This window comes from Cherax quadricarinatus, unplaced genomic scaffold (genome assembly GCF_038502225.1).
Source record: "Cherax quadricarinatus isolate ZL_2023a unplaced genomic scaffold, ASM3850222v1 Contig1742, whole genome shotgun sequence".
Lineage (NCBI taxonomy): Eukaryota > Metazoa > Arthropoda > Malacostraca > Decapoda > Parastacidae > Cherax > Cherax quadricarinatus.
In genome coordinates, this window is record NW_027196768.1 from 45,641 (window position 1) to 52,965 (window position 7,325).

A 7,325-nucleotide genomic window follows, 5' to 3' on the forward strand; every position below is an offset into this window, starting at 1 on the left:
CCAGGAGTCCGCCTCAGATATTCCCTCCCCCTCTTCCCCACTTCCCCAAGGTGCTCTCGCCTTTCCCAGGTCCATGTGTCCGGGAGTCCATCCGTGTCCCCTCAGATGTTCTCCCTTCCCCACTTTCCCAGGGTCTGCCTTAGCAACCAGTATCTCCTTCTTTCCCAGGAGTCCGCCTCAGATATTCCCCCCTTCCCCTTCCCCACTTCCCCAAGGTGCTCTCGCCTTTCCCAGGTCCATGTGTCCGGGAGTCCATCCGTGTCCCCTCAGATGTTCTCCCTTCCCCACTTTCCCAGGGTCTGCCTTAGCAACCAGTATCTCCTTCTTTCCCAGGAGTCCGCCTCAGATATTCCCCCCCCTCCTTCCCCACTTCCCCAAGGTGCTCTCGCCTTTCCCAGGTCCATGTGTCCAGGAGTCCATCCGTGTCCCCTCAGATGTTCTCCCTTCCCCACTTTCCCAGGGTCTGCCTTAGCAACCAGTATCTCCTTCTTTCCCAGGAGTCCGCCTCAGATATTCCCCCCTCCCCCCCTTCCCCACTTCCCCAAGGTGCTCTCGCCTTTCCCAGGTCCATGTGTCCAGGAGTCCATCTGTGTCCCCTGAGATGTTCTCCCTTCCCCACTTTCCCAGGGTCTGCCTTAGCAACCAGTATCTCCTTCTTTCCCAGGAGTCCGCCTCAGATGTTCCCCACCATCTTCCCCACTTCATTAAGGTGCTCTCGACTTTCCCAGGTCCATGTGTCCAGGAGTCCATCCGTGTCCCCTCAGATGTTCTCCCTTCCCCACTTTCCCAGGGTCTGCCTTAGCAACCAGTATCTCCTTCTTTCCCAGGAGTCCGCCTCAGATATTCCCCCCTCCCCCTTCCCCACTTCCCCAAGGTGCTCTCGCCTTTCCCAGGTCCATGTGTCCAGGAGTCCATCCGTGTCCCCTCAGATGTTCTCCCTTCCCCACTTTCCCAGGGTCTGCCTTAGCAACCAGTATCTCCTTCTTTCCCAGGAGTCCGCCTCAGATATTCCCCCCTCCCCCTTCCCCACTTCCCCAAGGTGCTCTCGCCTTTCCCAGGTCCATGTGTCCAGGAGTCCATCCGTGTCCCCTCAGATGTTCTCCCTTCCCAATTTCCCAGGGACTGCCTTAGCAACCAGTATCTCCTTCTTTCCCAGGAGTCCGCCTCAGATGTTCCCCCCTCCTTTCCCCACTTCCCCAAGGTGTTCTCGCCTTTCCCAGGTCCATGTGTCCAGGAGTCCATCCGTGTCCGCTCAGATGTTCTCCCTTCCCCACTTTCCCAGGGTCTGCCTTAGCAACCAGTATCTCCTTCTTTCCCAGGTCCAGGAGTCCAGAAGTCCATCTGTCCGCCTTTCCCAGGTCCATGTGTCCAGGAGTCCATCCGTGTCCCCTCAGATGTTCTCCCTTCCCCACTTTCCCAGGGTCTGCCTTAGCAACCAGTATCTCCTTCTTTCCCAGGTCCAGGAGTCCAGAAGTCCATCTGTCCGCCTCAGATATTCCCCCTTCCCCACTTCCCCAAGGTATCCTTGCCTTTCCCAGGTCCATGTGTCCAGGAATCCATCCGTGGGCCCCCGGATGTCTCCCCTTCCTCACTTCCCTTAGGATATCTTCCAGCCTCAGCCTTCCCCAGGTTATGTATCCCTCCGTGATCTAGCCAGATGAGAACGAGGCCTTGTTTAGCTGGTCTACGGTAGAGACTGTCCAGGTGGGTGGAATTACAGGAGGGGACACACAGAAACTGCGTCCTGTAAATACATCCACCAAGACAGTCTAGATCGTAGATCAGCCAGACGCAGCCAAGCTACCGTCCAGTTCGCCCACCAAGGCCTGGTCACTCAGTGAAATTTTGGAAGTTCTATTTATATTATACAATTTTTCTACATTAAATATAAGATTTTTTTACTTAATTAGCAGTTCAAGTGTGTTTGTGAATGTTTTTGTGTGTGTTTATGAGTGTTTGTTTGTTAGTGTGTTTGTCCACCTCCACGAGAACTGTAATAAGTGTTGAACTTCTTATTTTCATTTGGTTATTTATCCTGTATATTCGCAAGACGCGCAGTGAGTTACAAGCGCCGCGCACAATGGAAATATATCACTTTGTCTGACTTTTTAGGTTATCCTGGGTAATTTACGCATATGTTACTTTGCATGATCATTTGTGTAACTATTTATGTATATCTGTACCTAAAAAAACTTACACACACTCTTATTTTCACTCTCATTTGCACATTTGTGCAACGGCAGCCTGCGTGGTCACCATCATTCATACACGCACAAAACAACGCAACTGCACGCACACACAAACATGTATAAAAAACACTCATCAACCTCTTACACTAATATGAATGCAATCACAAGCGCGCGCGCACACACACACACACACACACACACACACACACACACACACACACACACACACACACACACACACACACACTTTCCTACATCTTCCACAACAGTGTCTCCCACTTAAACAATATTTTGCAGTTGTATATAAGACTGTGTCCAGCAGTTGTAAACTGTACCAGAAACAAACACTGTGTCCAGCAGTTGTAAACTGTACCAGAAACAAACACTGTGTCCAGCAGTTGTAAACTGTACCAGAAACAAACACTGTGTCCAGCAGTTGTAAACTGTACCAGAAACAAACACTGTGTCCAGCAGTTGTAAACTGTACCAGAAACAAACACTGGGACAAAAGCTGTTCATTATTTTTGTTTTGTTTACAATTATTGTTTATATTTGTGTCCGTATGTGACTCTGTCTTCCCACCAAGAAATCTGCTACAAAAATGTCATCAGTTTCCTTTTTTGTGGAGTTCGTCTTTTTATATATATGCAAGTCACTGAAATGTCCACAAGTAAACACGCAAGTACACAAAGTACACACACACACACACACACACACACACACACACACACACACACACACACACACACACACACACACACACACACACACACAATTCTCTCGTTCCACTGTGGATAATATACATGGAGAGAATTTCGGGGGTCAACGCCCCCGAGGCCCCGTCTGAGACCAGACCTCTAGAATATATATAAACACAATTTGCCCAGCACACGTATAATACTTAATATCCAACCCCTGTGTCACTCACATGTGTGCAAACATTCTCATGCACATATGTGTACTTTCTCACACAGACATCATGAGACCACACCTCTCCTTATAAGTGTATCTGCTCTATAGTATATTAGAGTGTAAGTCTGAGGGACCTGCTGGTTCACCAGACTATTAAAAATTCGAGATAAATTACCTCCTACTTGATAACAATAGTGTTACGCTAGAAACATCCACAACATCCAGAGTGTTACGCTAGGAACATCCACAACATTCACAGTGTTACGCTAGAAACATCCACAACATCCACAGTGTTACGCTAGGAACATCCACAACATTCACAGTGTTACGCTAGAAACATCCACAACATTCACAGTGTTACGCTAGAAACATCCACAACATTCACAGTGTTACGCTAGAAACATCCACAACATCCACACTGGAAGCATCCACAACATTCAAACGTCCACAGTGTTACGCTAGAAACGTTCACAGCACTTACAGTGTTACGAAACATCTAGAAACAGTGTTACCACAACATCCACAGTGTTACGCTAGAAACATCCACAACATTCACAGTGTTACGCTAGAAACATCCACAACATTCACAGTGTTACGCTAGAAACATCCACAACATTCACAGTGTTACGCTAGAAACATCCACAACATTCACAGTGTTACGCTAGAAACATCCACAACACTCACAGTGTTACGCTAGAAACATCCACAACATTCACAGTGTTACGCTAGAAACATCCACAACATTCACAGTGTTACGCTAGAAACATCCACAACATTCACAGTGTTCAGCTGGAAGCATCCACAACATTCACAGTGTTACGCTAGAAACATCCACAACATTCACATTGTTACGCAAGAAACATCCACAACATTCACAGTGTTCCGCTGGAAGTATCCACACATTCACAGTGTTACGCTAGAAACATCCACAACATTCACAGTGTTACGCTAGAAACATCCACAACATCCACAGTGTTACGTTAGAAACATCCACAACATTCACAGTGTTACGCTAGAAACATCCACAACATTCACAGTGTTACGCAAGAAACATCCACAACCTCTACAGTTTTACGCTAGAAACATCCACAACATTCACAGTGTTACGCTAGACACATCCACAACATCACACGCAACATCCACAGTGTTACGTTAGGAACATCACAGTGTTACGCTAGAAACATCCACAACATCACAGTGTTACGCTAGAAACATCCACAACATTCACAGTGTTAGAAACGCTGGAAGAAACATCCACAACATTCACAGTGTTACGCTAGAAACATCCACAACATTCGCAGTGTTATGCTAGAAACATCCACAACATTCACAGTGTTACGCTAGAAACATCCACAACATCCACAGTGTTACGCTAGAAACATTCACAGTGTTACGCTAGAAACATCCACAACATCACAGTGTTACGCTAGAAACAAACATCACACAACATTCACAGTGTTACGAAACATCCACAACATTAGCTGGAAGTATCCACAACATTCACAGTGTTACACTAGAAACATCCACAACATTCACAGTGTTACGCTAGAAACATCCACAGCACTCACAGTGTTACGCTAGAAACATCCACAACATCCAGTCATCTTGGCGGCCATCTTGTAGTTCAACAAATTCACATTCAGTTTGGAGTCACAATGCAGCAACAAATACATTTAGATGTTGCCACTCATTTTGTTTTTTCTTATTCTGTCTATAGTATTATCCTTAATTATTGCCCCCTCCCCCCTTCCTCTATTTCCCTTATCTCCCAAAACTGTGTGTGTGTACTCGCCTAATTGTGGTTGTAGGGATCGTGTCATAGCTCCTGGACTGATTGTGTGTGTGTGTGTGTGTGTGTGTGTGTGTGTGTGTGTGTGTGTGTGTGTGTGTGTGTGTGTGTGTGTGTGTGTGTGTGTGTGTGTGTGTGTGTGTGTGTGTGTGTGTGTGTGTGTGTGTGTGTGTGTGTGTGTGTGTGTGTGTGTGTGTGTGTGTGTGTGTGTGTGTGTGTGTACTCGCCTAATTGTGGTTGTAGGGATCGTGTCATAGCTCCTGGACTGATTGTGTGTGTGTGTGTGTGTGTGTGTGTGTGTGTGTGTGTGTGTGTGTGTGTGTGTGTGTGTGTGTGTGTGTGTGTGTGTGTGTGTGTGTGTGTGTGTGTGTGTATGTGTGTGTGTGTGTGTGTGTGTGTGTGTGTGTGTGTGTGTGTGTGTGTGTGTGTGTGTGTGTGTGTGTGTGTGTGTGTGTGTGTGTGTGTGTGTGTGTGTGTGTGTGTGTGTGTGTGTGTGTGTGTGTTACCATTTTGTCCTAGGCACATGTCGATTAGACACTAGGTCTGTTGTTTGTGCGTGTGTGTGTGTGTGTGTGTGTGTGAGAGAGAGAGAGAGAGAGAGAGAGGGGGACTTACTTTTAGTGTGATATAGATACAATCAAAATTAACAGATACTGTGTGTGTGTGTGTGTGTGTGTGTGTGTGTGTGTGTGTGTGTGTGTGTGTGTGTGTGTGTGTGTGTGTGTGTGTGTGTGTGTGTGTGTGTGTGTGTGTGTGTGTGTGTGTGTGTGTGTGTGTGTTTGCGTGTGTGTGTGCGCGTGCGTGCGCGCGCATTTATGGCTCTGCGCGTGCTGTACATACACAAAAGACAAGTAACAAAAGAAATAATATTTATAACATATCTTCACGTAGGTTGACAATTAGATTAAGAATTTGGCAGTCATTTACACAATACAACATTCAGACAAACGCTTTTTCTGCTACGTAACTGAAAAATATATATATATTAATAAAGATATATATTGCGACGTAAGTATGAGTAAAATTTTCGTTTACTAACGATATCCGGGAGTCTTGGTGTAAGTTCATGGCTGTCTTGGTGGGTGTAATTTATAGACACAAATTTCTCTGTGTCTCCTGTATTTCCTCCACCAGGAAAGTCTCGACCGTAGTTAGAAAAGACATAATTCCAATCCAGCAAGGTCGTCTGGGACCTCCGGAAAGTGGGGAAGGCAAGACATCCAGTAGATAGACGGACGAATTCCTGTAAACAAGATCTTGGGAAGGAACTGATGTAGGAAGATAGAGGTGAGGATACTGAAAGAGACGAGGCAAACCTTTGTGAAGTAAAGGAGAGTCACACTCTACAGGAGTGTACATGTGCAGGCAAATGTAAGATTGAGCAAAGGGTCACAGAGTTTTAAAAGTGTCACTGCAGGTGGTTTAGACTAAGGCTGCTTCCTTGATAAGTGATGTAACAAAACTTTGTTAAAGTCGCTAGAGAAAAGTGAATTCAGTATAATGGCTGGTAAAGAATTTGAATTTCTGATTACAAAATCCTGTACTTATAATTTCTATAATTAATATAGGAGAAACTATTGAATATAGAAATGGATGAAGAGGTGTATTTACCTAGACTATCAGAAAACCTTTGCTAGAGCTGTCAGAGATACAAAGATCACTGGGTTATATGCAGTAATACCAGAGATATAAACGTTACGCTTATACACAGTAACACCAGAGCTCCAGAGGTCACAATAGTATAACTGGTAAAATTAGAAAAGCAAATATCACTCTTTTTTATACAGTAATATAAAGAATACAACGATAACCCTGTTATGCATTATATCAGAGATATAATAATACCGGTGATGCGAAGATCACAATGTTTAACACAATAACACCAGTAAATAACAAATAAGGAAGTTACACATAGAAACACAGAGATCACGCTTTTACATGACTGAAAATACAGAAAAGCTCAAATAAGAACATAAAAATCTATGACATTTAAAAAGACGACCGAAATAAACAACAACTGGCTTCACCATGGTGGTCCAGGTAGAGGAGTTCTTCTCTTCTGGCTGGACTATGTTTCTAGTCTTCCCGGGCGGATGTATTTACTGGGCGCAGATTTCTGTGTGTCCTCCCCGGTAATTACATCCATTTGTATATACTGATATTTAAACACTTGTGTTGTAATATCATATATGGTCAGTGCTTCATGGTGTTGCTACATTTGAAGAGTTAAGTTCCTCTCTGAGGTAATGCTGTGTTTGGGCTTCACACCTCTCAACGTCCACCTCAAATGATGGAGTTTAAATCCATTTTTTCCATTCATTATATGACAATATTTTGCTAAATGAGTGTAAGTATAGAACACATTTTCACACATTGTCAAGTAGTTCAACAACTGACTGATACAACCATTGTAAAATGAAAAGTTTGTCCTGAAA

At 44.6% G+C, this 7,325-nt stretch overlaps 1 long non-coding RNA gene across 1 annotated transcript; it reads left to right on the forward strand.

Moving 5' to 3' along the window:
* Positions 1-1,239: 1,239 nt before the first annotated feature.
* On the forward strand, positions 1,240-2,381 carry LOC138851709 (uncharacterized). The gene is made up of 2 exons (XR_011391360.1): positions 1,240-1,319; positions 1,359-2,381. It is a non-coding gene; the product is annotated as an uncharacterized lncRNA (long non-coding RNA).
* The last annotated feature ends 4,944 nt before the right edge of the window (positions 2,382-7,325 follow it).